Raw genomic sequence first — 18187 nt, forward strand, 5'->3', positions numbered from 1 at the left:
GTTGCTACGGTGATTTGCATGTTATTAACCTGGATAGACACAAATCTATGTATTGAGAAGGGCTTCCCTGGCTCAATTTCACATGGCTCCGATAACAGAAGTTCCTCCTGAAAGCTGAAAACTCAAGAGCACTTGTACTATGGGTGCAATATTGAGAATGATCACAGAAGCTACCCTCCTCCCAAAATGATGAGTTCGATGAAAAGAAATTAACAAGCTGTGTCGCGGCGCCGCACGTGATCAGCCGTGCTTGCTAAGTCTGTCTGTTGGTTGTTGCTATGACTACGAAAAGCCAGTGGAACCCAATGAGCTTTCTGCAAGCAGTTGCTGGGAGGACCAGCCATTTTACTTATGGAAAACAGGGTGGCATATTCTGCTGAGCTTTACCCTGGAAGGAGCATTTTGTAAAAAAAATTTATTTGAGGGAAGAGAGAAGCGGTGGGCATGTTAGTATACAATTAGCACGGCCAGGCATGCCTGCCAGCTGCCGTTTGGATAAGCTGTTGACTGCTTTTCCTAGTAGCTGATCTGAGAACGTGGAATGCAAGGAGATAATGCTGCCTATCTGCTATCACACAGCAGGAAAGGTTTTTGTCTTGGGAAGGCTCGCCTGGCCCGCAGTGTTATCTCGGCAGCTCTCTAGCTGCTTACCCTGAAAACTACTGACCCCGCAGGAGGTGTTTCCGGCTGCAAACACCGGTCTGCTGCGTGGCTGTTGCATATGAGTGGCAGGTCTGAAGAAGCAGGTGTGTGCTCCGATGGGCACTGGACTGTAACGCGGGCGGACACGCTCGGGTTTACCTGCTTCCTGTTAACAGATTGTTGGCTCAGAGAGCATCTGCCTGCACACTGAGGCCGAGGCTGAGAAGGAGGGTCCCTGCGTAGCCACTTGACTAACAGAGGTAAGCCTTTTTGTCCTTTCTCCAGCACAGCATAACAATAACTCTGGGCAAAACTTCATCTAGACGTTTACATTCATTGTTGGTTCTTTGGCTTTACCAAGGCAACACACACACAGACACACACACATACACACACATAAAATAGTGTCAGAGACAGAATTTTTTAAGTGCAGGTTCTAGAAATCATAGCGATTTTTTTTTTTTTAATTCCTAATACGCCTTGGGGTTTCAGATAAAAATTTGCTGTTCTAATACACCATGATGGCTTGTCCTTCTGGACAACCTTCATAATCAACAACCTTTCTCCTTTAGAAACAATGGAGGCTTTTATAACCTGCACTTTGACAAACATTAAGACAATTACATTGAAAATCAGGACTGGAAAACTGTGAAGCATTTATTTTTAAGCCTCTGAAATGATGTATTTAACTCTTAACACACCTCTATATACATTTACATTAAGGAATTCTGTTCCCTATGTAGGTCATAACAGCCAGTGGATCATGCCCCCTGCTTACTCTGAGCAGAGTCTTGGTGTGCTGTTTGATTTAGGTGGGGGTAGTTGTAAAGCAAATAGTGTAGGTATTGGAAGCTGCTCACACGTCCTCCCTGAGTATCATGCATGCCACGCTAGCCCGGAACACAACACCCTCATTGTGCGCCTTAGCTTGGAATCCAGGCAAAGAAAGGAAGTGAATCGCTGCATTGAGTTCAAGCACAGCATTACTATGTGATGGTAAAACTTCTTTTATTGCACAACTTTTCTCACAAGCAGATAGGTTTCAGAGAGAGAGAGAGACAGTGAAACCAAAAACACAACACTCCTCTGACAGATGTACTAATATTTGCAGTGGATATTTGCTATCCATTGCTACATGATAATAGCACAGATTTTGAATTGCAGTAGGGATTGCTCCTTACTGAGTATAGTCTCTTAAGAACAAAGCTGTTACTATGGGTTGAAATTGGTCAGTCAAATTGAAATTCCTGGTAAGGAAATGATCAAATAATGATTAAGTTCTATTTCAGCAACATTTCAGCTTTAGGTAAATCAGTTCTGTTGCTGGTCTATTGGAAAATGTCAGATCATTTACAATGCTACAGAAAATATTTAAGGAAAACTATTGTGTTGAAAATGTTGAATAAAATCCTGTAAGTGCTAAAGATGAAATCTACCATGAAGTGTAAAATAAATAGGATCTGAGATCTACTTCTAAGAAATATATCTTTATCTGCTATCCTTTTACCCAACATGTGAGTGACATAGGATACACCTTTTAAGTATGATAATATAATTTTCATAGTTATGTGTGAGTGTACATCACCTCTTTCACAAATATAGCAATGTCATTATGCCCTCAGATAAGAGAGTTATAGAGCACAAGAATAGTTTAGAAACTTCTGTTCTAAATGTCACCAATAATAAAGACATATAAATATTCAAAAAATTCAAGATATAAGCAATCTCAGTCCAGAAAATCATCTCCAAACATTTAACGATAAGTGCTCTAACTAGGAATATTGTTTGTTTGTGTGTGTGAGACAATGTGTAGGATAAAATAGTGAGATGGCAGCGTTGTACTTCACTTACGTTTAACTTTTAAAGCAAAGTTGAACTAACAGACTTAGTTTTGAGTCAAATTTTATAAATAACATCAGCTAAGAAAGTGAGTCTGCTATAGCAAAAGGAAAGGTGGGAAAAGTATCTCATCAACTTAATTCCTGTTGGAGCTTTGCATGGCAAAAGGAATTTTTATAATTAACACAGTGAAAAGCCCTGCAGCAAGAGAGGATCTTGTATTAGTTTTTCTCGTGGGAGTTTTTAGAAGAACCTGATGTGACATACCGAAGGCTGTCTCCTGTTGCCTTTGCGTGGCACCATATGTGACGGGAGTCAGACTCTGGGAAGAGGGACGCACAGACTTTATACCTGTGCTTTCTTCCCCTACGTTAATAACCTTTTAGGTGATGTGCTCTGAAAGATTAGCAGTCTAAGTCCACTACTGCACAGCACATCTGCACAGTTATGAACGCAACAGTTTTGAGAACCAGACGCAGAGATGTAAATCCCTATCTTTCAAGACTCTGCACCTTTTACTGTTTTCTGCTACTTCCCAACTAACCTGCTAGCAATAGCAAATACTTCGTAATTTCCCAAATGCACTATAGCAAACTTAGGCAAAGCCCATCTCCTCTGTATAGATTTTTTCTTTAAATCACCCCCACAGCGGCAGCCACCTGCCAGGTACCCTTCAAATCCAGCTAGAATGTCTCCCCTGACACTTCCTCACCTTCTGCTTCAGCTCCATCCGATCTTATGTCCGTAATGTTGCCCACTACACCCGATCACACTTGTCTCTGCTCAAGGGCTTCCAGAGTATTACTGACCTCTGAATGTACTTTGTCGAGTGTGTAGAACTTGGCATTCTGACATTGTACTGGTAACCTCGACTTCACTGTTTTCCTATTAGTTACCATAAATATAGGCTTGATCTCGAAACGGAAATCCTATTATCGACTATACTGCATTTGATCAGAGAAACTCAAAACATCTAAAAACGGCAATGAGCCTTTAATTTCCCTGATTTGAAATTACAGCTTCAAGATCACAATAGAAGGAATACATGTCGTGTAATACATCAGAATTTTCTCAAGGAAAATTTTACAATATGTAAGTTTTAAATAAAACCAACTTCAAAGCTTTAATATCTAGAAGATACTGTTTTTCTACTTGTAACCATTATAGAATTTGCAGGGGAAAATAAGCACAATAAATATCCCTGTTAGAAATATGCTCTAAAATCAGGTCATTTAAAATTAATGTTGAATTGATGATGATGATTAGTAGTTGATTATAAAAATGTTTGTTATGGAATTGTTTTCCATACCAAAGTCAGAGGAAAGTAGATGCCATGAACTGGGAAGAAACCAAAGGATTAATGCCTACAATAGCAGAATTTCTTTTGATTTTCTGTATAAACCTGAAAGGTTACAGATAATAACTAGTTACATTATACTTTCCCATAACTTGAGTTCCTGGGTGATGGAGAGAATTGTTACACTCTTGTACAGGTATGCGTTTGGTTATAGAGACTTCACACTCTTTTTTTCTATATTAAATGGCATGATTTTTTTTTTTAAAGCCTGAATTTTTACAGTCTTTTTATGGAAAATTTATCACAATGTTGTAATAAAAATAAGAATGCATCAAAAGTTAAACATTAAGAATGAATAAATATATAATCCCTTATCTCTAAGATACCCATCTAAAAAGCAAAAGTTGGAATTAATATAATATGAATTCTTGTACATAAAGTAGCAAAGATTAGGGAATTTAAAATATCTAAATGTTTGTAATTACTAAGCCAAATATTTAGGAAACCACCTAAATTCATATTTCTGGACACTTTTACACTATTTTCCAGCTTTGAACTTTATAATCAATGTAAGATATATAGTAACTCTTAAGTATCTTGCTGTCCTTTAAAGGTTTATTTTTACTATCTTCTAGCTGTTATTAATGTATAACATGCTAATTAAATAATAGCTAGAGTTGAAATTGGTTCTAGTCATCTTAAAGACTAACTATGTTTAATCAATTATTTTAAATTGTATATAGTAATTAGATTTCAGGAAACATGATTCCATAGTATTTCTGTATCATTTTTAAGATTTTCTTTTTTAAGTAACTATGTTGAATGTCAACATATAACTGTGTTATATATGTCATATAGCATATAATTATGTTGACATTCAAATGAAATGAGGGCACTCCTTGCATTTTGTAATGAAGTATTGTAATATATAATTGTATTAGATAATTTTCTAAAAGTTCCTCAAATAATTTAATCATAGATGTCTGTTAAATTCTACATTGTACTGCAAAGAATTATATGGAGATTTTCAAGACCTCTTTATCTACGTTTCTGAGAAAGTTAAGACATATACATTTAGCTATAAGGGAACACTTCTATAATTAATTGAGTTTTAAATATTGATGGATAAGAACCCTCATTCCAGGTTAAGCTCATTTAAAATGATCTTATTTGAGTATATGACAGAGACTCATCAAAAAGAGGGTTTTGAGTTTCAGCAACATGATATATCCATATAGAACTGTATTATACTTTACCCTAGTCTTCAAAACAGAAGCTTTGCCAACCAAGAATTTAGTCAAAAAGACAGTGGTTTCTTCTTACTCATACAGGTCTGGTATGATACAGATCCAGGATTAATTTTGCACCTTTGGAAAGCATTATTTGAGCCAAAATCCAGAAATCTTTCATCTAGCCATACTCTCAGTATATTTCCTAATTTTTTCTACCCACGTTAGAATTTAAGAAAATTTTATTTTTAATAAGAACATTATTTAAAAGTTTTAGTTATATTTTGGGTTTTTAATGTGCACTGTTGCCTACTTTTAAAAATATTGTCTTTTTGAGTAACCTAGACATTCAATTCTTCTAACTTTCCTTTGAGGTGTCTTCTCAACAGTTGGTGTAAATTACACGCCAAAAAGACTTTCTTATAATGAATGGTATCCTCTGCTTTAAGTAGGAAAGTTAATCCAACCAATTAGAAATAATTCTTCTTTTTAGATTGCCTTTCCTGATCAATTTTTCAGGAATGGCTGAACGTGAAGGCAGAATAAACCTCTCAGGCTCCAAGCCTTCTGACCTTCTACTGAATTTGGTATCTTCTAGAGACAAATGTGGCTTTAAGGATCAGCCAAAAGGAAGCCAAACAAACTGTGCCAAAAATAGGCTTCTAATCAAGAGCACTTGTTACAAAAATCCCCAAGAGTCCAGGCAGGGAATAGTATAAAGAATGGAAACTTTTTTAATGTATCCACACAAACATATGCAAATGAGACATTCTAAGAAAACTGGCCATGCTGCAGAAAATGTATTAGTATAAATGTTCATTCTATCTGTCTCTATAAAGTTGCTGTCACTACTTCTAGTTGGGGGTAGTTACCTTCTTCAGAAACATTTAGTCCTGCGCAGAGGTGGCGGATGGAAGGAAACATGCTTAAGCTTTTGACTGTGTGAGGACTCATCCTCCAGCTGTGGACACATCAACTACTTCTGCCTCTTTGGATTCTTTTGCGATCAGATCTTAATGTTTAATAAGGTTTTCCTTCACTTTACACCTTAACCAAAAAAATTTAAGAAAGCAATGCTTGGTTGTTCACAAGCGAGCTTTTTCACAGATTATCAAGATGTCTTCACATATCAAAAGATTTCAAATTTCTGCGCTAAAGTTAACAAAGGGAAAGAGATTAGATAACAGTTTCAGCTGTTCTTGTGCTAACCATGTCATCTGGTGAACTGTTTGAGCACTTTCTGAAACAAGCACACTTAATCTGTCAGGTATATAATTGCAGTAGAATAAATACTATTATATTCTGTGGGGATAAATAACTTTTGGAAGAACTTGCCTCTCAATATCCAGATGTATATATCAATAGCATAGCATTACTAGTAGTAAAGATAAAAATTCTATAACTTAATTGTTCTGGAACAGAGTGAATAGACTTGTGTTAGCTGATACACCTCGAGCACCGGCTTGAACCAGTTTAGGTAAAGGGAGATGCTGACTATAGCAAGAACAGGAAAAGGTACAGATTGCTTGCGCAGAATTCAAGTTCCAGGTACAACTCAGCTTGCTTTGCAAGGGCAGCTGGAAGCTTGTAGGCATGTAGCAGACAAGTTGATTTATTAAATATTCAGTCAGTATTTGTGGACTGAATGAATGGATCACAGTTTTTCCCTTCATGTGCTACTGGCAACATGTTGATCAGAAGATGTTGCTTGAATTTAAAGATTAAAAGGTCACTGACAAGATTTTCTGATTTTTTTTTTTTTTTTTGGAAATCATGAAACTTGAGAAGGAAAAAAAAGATGGAAAAAAATTTTAAATGCTATTATTTTTTTAAAATAAAATATAGTCTTTATGATGAGAAGCACTATATTTTAACAATGATATAAAGCAGAAATATAACCAGAAGCTTAGATAAAACTCAAAGGACACACATCATTTAGTGAAAAATTCAGACACCAAGAAAAATTGGTTTCCACTCTTTAAACTTTCTTAAAATCTCTGGTTACCATCACGTTCATCAAATAATATGATCAGCACTAAAGAGTAATTTTTTCCTTTTTAGGTAAGCGCAAGATAAAAAAGTTAAAACCTAGAGTTACAAAAATTAAGAGGTTTATTTTAAGGCTTTAGAATATAGTTAAACAGAGAATTCAAGACAGAAAAAGGCATCCATCTGGGAGATTTTTTCAAGTTAAAAACCGTAAGAACTGGGAGACCTTCCATGGCCAAAGAAAATATCTGCTCTAATTAAACTCAAGAAAACAATGAAAACTGAATAACAATAATAAACTGCAGAAAAAATTGCTCAGTTTTTTCCATCCAAAAGATACTGCTACTAACAAAAAATTACATAGACTTTACTCTCTGCTAGCTACGATCTGAAGAGCTTTACATATATTAGCTTTTTGTTGTTGTTACCATATGTCACCTTGCAAAGATTTTACATAGTTACTGACTGTATTTCCCACTCTGTACATTTCATACCTATGACTCATTTATTTTGCAAGTTTGTACCACTTAGTTTCCCTCACTTGTTTTTTTTACTCCCCTCAGCTCCTCCCCTCTGGCAGCCACCTGTTGGTTCTCTGTACCTATGACGTCTGTTTCTGCTTTGTGACGTTTACTCATGTGTTTTATTTTTTAGATTCCACATAAAAGTGAAGGCATATCATATTAGTCTTTCTGTATCTGATTTATTTCACTTAGACCTTCTAGGTCCATTCATAGGTATCACAAATGGCAACATTCCATTCTTTTTTAGGGCTGAGTAATATTCCATATATTTCTCTCTCTCTCTCTGTGTATGTACATATATATGTACATAGATCACACACACACATTCCACATCTTTATCCATTCATCTTGTGATGGACATTTAGGTTGCTTCTGTATCTGGCTACTGTGTGTGGAGTTTACTCTGTGCTAGCTACTACCCCAAGAACTTTACATATATTAACTTTTAATGAAGGATCTGAGAATTCATGAAGCTTTTAAGGGTATTTTAACTGGAATTTTCCATAATGGGATCTTAAATTAGTCCCCAAAGAGGGACTGAATTAATAGCACATTTAGTTGCCTCTTCTAAGATGCTCTCATATCAGTTTGTAAATTATATTATTTTTATCTAATTTTAATGAAGTTTTCCCTATATGTGTCTCATCTTTCCATATGAAAGTGACTTCCATGAGGGAGTGATGGTGTTTTATGTCTGTTTTTACCTCCATCAACTTATCATGGGAATGGCCAACAGTAGATGAGTCTGGATGATTAGCCCAAGTAGTCTGCTAAATCAATTTCAACACACAAAATTGACACCAAGGAAAAGAGATGGAGTCAAGGTAATAAAAACTGTATGTGATTCCATGTAACCATCATGAGAATGAATTCAGTTTACATATCTTTAAATGTTTGTCGTTTTGTGTTGCTATGGTTTTACTGTTTGTTTTTGGTTAGTATGCTTTTCATTTAAAGCACTAAGTTAAATGTCAGAGCCATCCATAATACATTGGACCTCCTCAACAGAGGAAATCATGACACAACCAAAAATATGCCTGCTCACTTAAACCACTTTAGACCTTTCCCCCAGAATTTAATCTCCTGAACAAGTTAACTATATATTTGTATCTCTGACAATCAAGGAAACAATAAAAATGTGGGAAAGCATGTTATCTCCCTTACTAGCAAAACTGTTATTCATTTGTTGAAAATACATCTGTTTTGAGAAAAGGGTTTTTTCTTAGATCAAAACTTCAGATGACTGGTAATATATTCTGAATTCTTTGACACTGACTTTACTTAGAAACATGACTTTTTATATTATATGTAGTCTACAAGCTGATTATACTACTGACTTCCTTTCGAACATAAATTTAATTTTAGAAGACTAACAGAACTAATTTATATAATTAATATGACTTTTTTCTTGAATTTAATAAACCTTCCTTCTAAAGTGAACAATGTGCTTTTAATACATTTTAAATTAACTTTTAGATTTATTGGCAGCAGAGAAGTTTCGTCATTTTCATTTTATAAATAAAAGTAAATGAAAAAGCCATGAATAATCTAATTTAATTTGAAAATCACCTTCCTTTTGACCCAAAGTCCCAAATGTCCTCTCATATTGACAGTTCTCTGGTACAATAATTGCACCTGATGTTTGTATTATTATGTGATGTATTAACACATCATAATCATTTTGAACCCTAAACTTTTGCTTCCTTTGGGATGAACTGGGAAAGCATACCCCTGAAACTCTTGTTCACTCCTCTTGGCACTAACATTTAACTTTGCAACTGTCAAGAACTGAAAGATTACGATCATAAAATTAAGCTTCCTGGGGAGTGTTCCATTCACGAATTGCCTTGCTCCCAGACTCCTCTGCATTCTGTTTATAACCCAGTCTGCGAGAGGAAGTGCTGACTTCCATGGTCCAGAGAAAGTCCAGGGGGAGGAGAGGACAGGAGCCTAACAACTAGGACCCCGGAGGATCCCAGTCCTCCAAGGATTTGCTATTGGATGAGGTCATTAACTAAAAGAGCTAGTAGTTCAGTAGAAATTAGGAAAAGTCACATGTTCTGATTTCCAACCAGAAGCAAAGCATTTCTTTTGAAAATTCGAGTTCTAATTTTAATGACAGAAACCGAAATACAGTTCAGTTTATGCTCTTTTCCTCTTCTGTTACAAAGACCTTGACCAACTCTATTCCCTTTTACAACAAAATCTGAGTTCCTATGAAGCTTCATGTCTTACATTTAGGGAGATATGGCAGGTACAGAAATGAAATATTGATGTATCCAGTAAGTCTCAAATTAGAACAATTTCCATGACAACTTACTCAGTCTTCTTTAATGAAACATTTGCACAGTTCATATACAGAACCAATTCCTCAATTCTGTTGTTTGGCTCCCTGTATATTATTATTATGAGAAGAGTAAAGCATTTTTTGAGAAATCTGTGCATACTCTTACGTAATGCATCTCACAGAGAGACAGTATTTTATCTGGCCAACAAAACAGAATGGTTTGTTGTTGACTAACATTAATAAACGTAACTTCCCACAAGGTCAGATTACTATATAGTTGGTCAGTGCATTCTTTAGGGAAATAAAATCAGAATTGCATCTGACAAGTATAATGCCAGGGACAGACGATTTGAAGACTATCCTCAGACTTGATTTGCCCAGCAAACACATCAGAACCGCGAGTCCGTAACTGCTAAGTAGACTAGAATTATCTAGAGTCCCCTGTTCCTGCAGCTGGCCTTGGCCACACACTGACAAGAGTCTCTAACTCCCTTTGCTTCCCAGACTTCTGAAGATTGTTGTCTCAGTTGCTGGTATGTTCGCATAAGTCAGTTGGCGTCTGGTTTTATCTGATATTGAAAAGAAGGTTTTGATAGGGAAAATAGAGGATGAGAGAGATGCTAGGTTCTGAGAACAATGTAAGGAGAGACCAGTCTCAAATACAGATACCAGAGTTTTAACTGTATATTTAAAAATCATTCTTGCATTTTCATATCATTCATTTTTTTCAAGTATTGCATCCTCAAGGACCTACAGTGTGTTTAGCATGGATAAAAAATAAGAAAATGAAACAGAAAGACATTTTAAATGCTTATAGTTTACAACACTAATTATTATAATTAGAAGATGAAGAGTGATAAGTACTATAAGGGAAGTATAATCATGCATTTGTGTATTTCCTCAAAAGACATGCATTTGTGTAGTTTGGTATTGAGCAAAAGTTATTTTCCTATTGAGGTTATGAGTACTACCAATTTAATTTTGCTGGGAAAATTAAATAAGGACTGAAAAAATAAATTATCTCAAAGGGTTTTTGAGGCTTAAATGGATTATAAAGGTTAAGTGTGTAGAATGGGGCCCAGCATGTAGAAGATGCTGAAGAAGTGCTAGCAGTATTGCATTGGCCAAAAAGTTCATTGAGGTTTTCGGTACCATCTTAGAGGCAAACCTGAACAAACTTTCTGGCCAACCCAATATTATTAGCAATCATGTATATATAAACGAGTTAAGTAGAGAGGTGTGTGCTGTGATCCTCCAGGCTGTGCACGTTCAGTGGTGACTAGCCAGACTCTGAGTTCTTGAGAACTGTTCAGTCTACGGGGATGAGGGAAAGGATGCCAGTGATGACGAAAGAGCATCACAAATACCAGTACAGAGGTGAGGGAACACTCAGATCAACTCTTCTTAGTGTTTGGGATGCATCTCAAACAAGGACTGCTCAACAGTCTTAAAAATAGGTGATTCTCACTCAGAGTGGTATGGCATTCATAGAAATGTAGGGTGTGCACAGGATCTACTGTGCTTGTTGGGGGGGGGGCTTCCGAGGCATCAACGAGGAAACATTTGGGGCATAAAGAATATGTGGGCTCTTGCCTTGGAATGCACTGAGCTCCATGATTGACAAACAGCATATGAGGAAGCACAGGAGCAAGAAGGAGGTGTTCTAAGGACTGAAAGTCAAGTCGTTGGGTGTGGTTGGAATGCAGGATGCTGGACATGGACAGAGAGAAGTTAACACGGACAAGAACACCAGAGCCAGCCGGTGACATCATGTGTCACTCATCAGGTAGATGAGAAGGCTTTGGAAGAGTTCAAACAGGAGGGTGAAATACTGTAATAAGATTTCCATTATAAAACCTCTATTCCGGTATAAAGTGCAACTTGGGTGGGGGCAGTGCAACTTGGGTGGGGGCAGGTGGTGAGACTAAACTCAAGGATTTCACAGAGGATGGTGCAAATTACACGAAGAACACTGCCCCTGACCTTGATCTTTTATCTTTTAAGGATGTGGGACATGAGATCGGAGTTTCAGAAACTTCAGGAAACTTTGATTATCTGTGTTGAAATTTCATACAAATGGGAATTGCCATGTAATAGGCAAAGCCTGATGCAAAATGAAGCTATGAGACTCCTTATTCAAAAATTATTGATAATTTCAAGATGAAGACCATAAAGTATTAAACCCAGCATCTGCCCTTTCTAAGCACAGGACCAGGTATAAATGCTCAGGTTGTTGTTCAGTTGCTAAGTTGTGTCTGACTCTCTGTGACCCCATGGACTGTAGCCCACCAGACTCCTCTGTTCATGGGATTTCCCAGGCAAGAATGGTGGAGTGCCTTGCCATTTTCTTCTCCAGGGGATCTTCCTGGACCAGGGATTGAACCCACGTCTCCTTCATTGGCAGGTGGATTCTTTACTCCGGAAGCACCAGAGGTCCATAAAGCCAACCCTGCACAAAACTTGCATTTTTATTCATCAAATGTGAACACTCTTGCCTTTTGTGCATCAAACTCAATGGACTTAATAAGATGAATAATGAGTTTGACTACCACTACTGGCAGCCACTTTTCCTTGCTGGAGGAAAATCAGCTTCTCCCCAGGCTGGGGCCCTTGGATGCGTGAGTCCTGCCATACTCTTCCCATACTCCACACAGTAGGACCTTGGTCATCAGAACACAGTCACCTGGACCCCTGCATCATGTCAAGGGGGCCTTGAAGTTCCCAATGTGGGAGGGATCTGGAAGCTCCTCATTTCTCTTCTACCTTCTAGAAAACCCTCTCTCCCCACCCTTTCCCATGGTAAGAGGGCATTCCAACATGGAAGTGGGAAGATGGAGCTTCCCAGAGGGTGGGGGAAGGAACACTGGGTCAAGGAAGCATAATCTGGAACTCTCTCAGATAAGCCCAATAGCTTGAGAGTTTGGGGTGGACTGGGTATCTGCAGTTCTATGTCCAGGCCAATGCTTGAAGATGCATTTGGATTTTTGTATTTATGGATTTCTGTGAATGGAAGGTCCTCAACCCTAACAATGTCAACATACTGATCAGTTTCAGACTTTCCCTGTAGTACATGACAAATGGAAGCAGGGATCTGCCTCACTGAATAGCACCAGGTGCCAAAACGGCCCCAGACACTCAAGAATGTGAGTGCGCCCCCCCCAAGACCCTCTACTCTGATCCCGCTTTGCCCTTCTTCCTCCTCCTCCGTCTCCATTCTCCTTCCCGTCTGATGTCGTTTCTTTATGTGGCTGTTGTAAAAATCCAAATTACAGTTTGAAGTCCCAGTTAATTGTATTTAGTAAACAATTCTATGCTCTTTATTGTTGGTTGCTGATTTTTAAAGGTCAGTAAATTACAGTATGAATTAAGTACTTTTTAAGTTTCAATAGCCCATAACCTCTTTTTCCTTTTGTATGACCCTTGTTGAAGACAAATTTTCTCTAATTCTGCATCAAAGTCCCTCCAGCTCTTTTTTTAAAGAGCAAGCCACCGGGCAGGCACAGGAGGAGCCTGCAGGGTAGAGTAAGGTCCGGTCATGGGCGTGGCCTTCAAGGGATGTAAGTGCGGGAGTGTGATTTAACATCTTTCAACCACAAGTTTGGAACCAGGTAAATGAGGATATTATGCCTGGGTCGTAGGCCTGTTAGTTATAGTACATGAAATAATTCAAGCAAAAGTACCCACAACAGTGCCTAGCACATAACTGGCTCTCAATAAATGACAACTCTGCCGTCAAAAGTCTCCTGGGATGAAAGAGAAATGGGGATCTAGCAGAGAGGTCTTGACATAATAGACCTGGATTGGGCCCAGGGCAAAAACTATGTACTGCAAAATTATCTAAATGAATTTCCACAATAGATAATGTAAAACATCTTAGTATAAAACCCACCAGACTTTCAGTGATCACATAGTTCTTAAACTTGACCTTTAAAACTCAAAGAAGCTTTTAGAAGAATCTAACCCACACACTTTTGTATCTCCTGGTTATCACTGAATTATTTCATGCCAAGGCAAACTTCGCAGAGTTATTAAGTGAAAACACTGTGTTAGGATAGAATGGGGGAGACCATTATTTTTAAAGATCCTAATTCCAAATAGCCATCCTGCCATTAACTGAGCTAATAGAGAAGAATTTTAATGAGCCCTACAATCCCAAAGGACTTGCTTCAGAATGCATTATAGGGTCTTTTGCCAATAGATTTACCTGCTTAATTATGCTTTTCTTGAGCTGATCTAAAATTAATCTTCAAGTCACGTGGTGCTGAGCTTGGTGACCTGCAACTGTTAGTTAGGAATGTAAAATAACAGTAAGTTTTATAAATGTTAGCTGCCATTCACTGAATGCATACTGTGTTGGGCAGCTTGCCAAATTCTTCAAATACCTCTCACTGACTATTCACAAAAACACTCTGATGAGGGTATTATTCTCATTTTACGGAAGAGGAAACAGGGTCTGAGAAGTTAAACATCTTGTACGGGGTCACACTTGTGGGGAAGGGAAGAATCAAACTTGGGCCAGCCAGATTCCAAACCAGTGCTCTAACATTTTTCTAGATTGATTCTTTGTGGGAACTTCTGACTAGCTCCCCCCAAAATATTAGAATTCCCATGTTATCCTCCTCTCTATAGTTTTTCTTTGTGGGCTCTATAGAAATATTTATTTACCAGACTATACCAAGTATCTTTATTCTCAAAGACCAGAATCAACACAACAACAGAATTAAGGAGGGAGGAAAAAAATCAATCTAGAAGGCAAATAAGGATTGTCTCTCTGTGGTGAGATTGCAGATGAAATTTTCTTTTCTTCTTTTGCTTGTTCATATTTTCTAAATCAACCTTGAGTTTTGAAAATTTCAAAATAAGGAGATGCATGTTGGTGAGGGCAGAAGGAAATCTGTGGGGCACCAAAGGCGCTTAGACATCTCGATCTGAGGTTGCAAAGCAAAGCAATAGAAATTAAAAACAAAACAAAATGAATCTCTGGTTATACATATTTTATCAGTTTCCTTTTATTGTCACAATTTCCCTCCACTTTAATTTGGGAGACTGTTTGGAAGATGTACCACTAGAAATTGGTCACTGCCAGCTTGAATTTTCTGTGCTCAATGCCAGTGGGCCTGTTTACTGATAGTGATGGTTTTACCTCCGGATTAAGAATGATTAGTTCTACTTTGGAATCAAATACAGTTCAACTGGAGTTCGAAAAGAATTAAGAGTCTTGTGGCTACGTATACAGGAACAATTTCCCTTTGTTAACCAGGGCACTGTGACCCAAAGGAGAAGTGGCCACTCTGAGAGCATGTGTGGATACCTGGGGGAAAAACAGTCTTGTCTCTTTCACATTTTTAAGATAGGAACTAGAACCATAGATAGCCATTAAGACTCCTAGCCTGTAAGCACTAACACACTAGGTGAAATAGATCCAGAACATTTAAAATAAGAAAAATAAGACAGAAAAAAGATCATTTCAAATTCAAAAGATCATTTCCAAAGCATTCGTTGTTCGATATACATCACGTGGCCCATCTCACTTCTTTGGTTCTTCCATTATTCTGTCACTCACTTTCCACTGGCATTAAGTAAGCTTGTATCTCCTGTGAGCACTGTATTAGCACTGTACTAACGTGAACAGAATGGAAGTGCTTGTCCCTGTGGAGCTTACAGTCTTAAGGTTTATTGATACTTTGTATATGAAGCTGAATGGCCTAATTCACGAATGTGTGAGCCTATACACACAAAACATACGATGATGTGAAGTGTGGAAAATTTTCTTAAACAATTACTGTATTCATAAATATATTTCCCAATTTTTTTTCTAATGTAGATGGTGAATGTATGCAACTCATTGGATGGTAATTAAATGGTGCATTGGCAAACTGTACTCATTCTAATTTAAATAGATGTCATTTTTAAGTTGCATTGAAAATAAGCATACTTTTCAGAATTGCTGCTAAGTCGCTTCAGTCATCTCCGACTCTTAGCGAACCCATGGATTGCAGCCTACCAGGCTCCTCCATCCATGGGATTTTCCATGCAAGAGTACTGGAGTGGGTTGCCATTGCTTTTGAATTTAGGAAAATCTTTAAAGTTGTTAATGAAAAATGCCATTTTAATAAGCACCATTAAAAACAGTATATTGCTATGCTTTTAAATCACACTGACATCTTTTATTGCTTTTCCCCACATTCATGGTTTCCAACTCAATGTTCACACTTTTTCAGAGGATAAACATTATGGAATATTTATAACCAAACACCAAAATCAGCTCTTCTTTCCATTTATGGGATGTAAAAGAGGAAAGCAATTTCAGTGATACAGAATCAATGCTGAGTTACAAAAGTCATTCATTTCAGGAAAATGTGACCAGGGAATCTTGAATTCTGCCCTAAATTAATAAAGTCAGTTGTTAAGTAATAAATAAATTTTAGAGTTATTATATGTGAAATGAGAGATGCTTTCTACCCACCCAGAGGACTATTGTAAGAATAAGGAAGTTAACATTCATGACATTAAAATGTGAAAGTTTCTCAGTATAGAGTTTTCTTGAAAAGCTAAAAGTAGAGGTACCATATGATCTAGCAATCCCACGCCTGGGCATGTATCTGAAAAAGACAAGAATTCTAATTGTAAAAGATACACGTGCACCAGAGTTCATAGCAGCACTAATTACAGTCGCCAAGACACAGAAGCTAACTAAGTGCCCATCAACAGCTGAGCTGACAAAGAAGATGTGGTGTGTTTATATATATACACACACAATGGACTACTACTCAGCCATTTGCAATAACATGGATGGACCTAGAGATTATCACACTGAGTGAAATAAGTTAGATGAGACAAATATTATATGATACCACTTATATGTAGAATCTAAAAAATAATACAAATTAATTTATTTACAAAATAGAAACCAACTTACAGACAGAAAACAAACTTATGGTTACCAAAGTTGAAAGGAGGGGGGAAGGATAAATCAGGAGTATGCGATCAACAGATACACACTATCATATACCAAACAGACAACAGGATTTACTGTGTAGCACAAGGAACTATATTCAACATCTTGTAATAACCTATGGTAGAAAGAGTTTACACACACACACACACACACACACAGGTATATATTGTTGTTGTTATTTAGTTGCTAAGTTGTTTCCAACTCTTTTGCAAGCCCATGGACGGTAGCCCACCAGGCTCCTGTGTCCATGGGATTTCCCAGGGAAGAATACTGCAGCAGGTTGCCATTTCATTCTCCAAGGGATCTTCCCTACCCTGGGATTCAACCTGCATCTCCTGCATTGCGGGCAGATTCTTTACCACGGAGACACCGGGGAAGCCCTGTACAGGTGTATATTAATATATACAGATGATCCCAAGGACGGAGGAGCCTGGAGAAGTTGGACGCAACTTAGCAACTAAACAACAGCAACAATATGTACAGATTATATAATTATACATATAACTGAATCACTTTGCTGTATACTCAAAACAAATACAATATTGTAAATCAACTATACTTCAGTTTTAAAAAATGTTAAAGTTTCTTTTACATGAAGAGACCATCTGTAACTGTGACTAGCTATCCAGATAAATGGAGTGAAATACGAGTCCATATATTTCTTGACTCTTTGAAGGTGGAAATCATTCCAATTACCAAGTCACACAGCTACTCAGGTATCTTATAATAATTCCCAAAGTTTATACCCCTTATCCATTTGGAGGAAACCATTAGTACATATCCAACAGATGAAACGACAAAGATACACTTATTTTACTTGTGGAGCCACAGAGATTATCATGTAAGTGAGAATCAGGAACGTTTTAGTTTAAGTGTGTTTTTGTGTACAAGTGTGGGCACTAATCGGTATGTGTTAATAGACTGATTTACTCACTTCATTGTTCTTGTGTTTTATATCTTAACCCAATGCTAGTTCCTCTCAGAACAAAGTTAACAAAACCACTGAAGCAGACAGTGGAGATAAGTAGTAAGAAATAAGACCCTGAATATCCTACCTGCTGAAGTGTGTGAAACTAGAGCCCTGTTGCATCAACCTGGAAGTTAGCAAGGACCGTTCATAAACCTTTGAATGACTGTACGTATATCATTTTTCACTGAAACAGAAATGGCAAACACAGCCCTTGAGGCACTGCTCACTTTGATTTGGAAACCTTGCAAGAATTTATATGTGTAGGAAGACACTTCAAACTCAAAACTTCTAAATATACTAAGACAGTGAGAAGACAGTTGAGAAGCAAGAATAGCAGCAAACTTACATAACCATTCCTCACCTTGTATGTGTTCAAGATTCTTTACTATTTAAGAAGGAGATGCATGAAATGTTGCATTAAAAATCAAGACAAATTCAATGTTATCTCTGTC

At 37.3% G+C, this 18187-nt stretch overlaps 1 protein-coding gene across 3 annotated transcripts in view; it reads left to right on the plus strand.

Moving 5' to 3' along the window:
• The first annotated feature begins 333 nt into the window (after positions 1 to 333).
• Positions 334 to 18187, plus strand: part of SORBS2 (sorbin and SH3 domain containing 2) — a 205671-nt gene continuing 187817 nt past the window's right edge. For all 3 annotated transcript variants that reach the window (XM_081521701.1, XM_081521704.1, XM_081521702.1), the window contains exon 1: positions 334 to 902. The gene's annotated coding sequence lies outside the window, so the exon portion shown is untranslated. The remainder of the gene's footprint in view (positions 903 to 18187) is intronic.

This window comes from Giraffa tippelskirchi, chromosome 8, assembly GCF_054371585.1.
Source record: "Giraffa tippelskirchi isolate mGirTip1 chromosome 8, T2T-mGirTip1v1.2.pri, whole genome shotgun sequence".
In the NCBI taxonomy this organism is placed as follows: domain Eukaryota; kingdom Metazoa; phylum Chordata; class Mammalia; order Artiodactyla; family Giraffidae; genus Giraffa; species Giraffa tippelskirchi.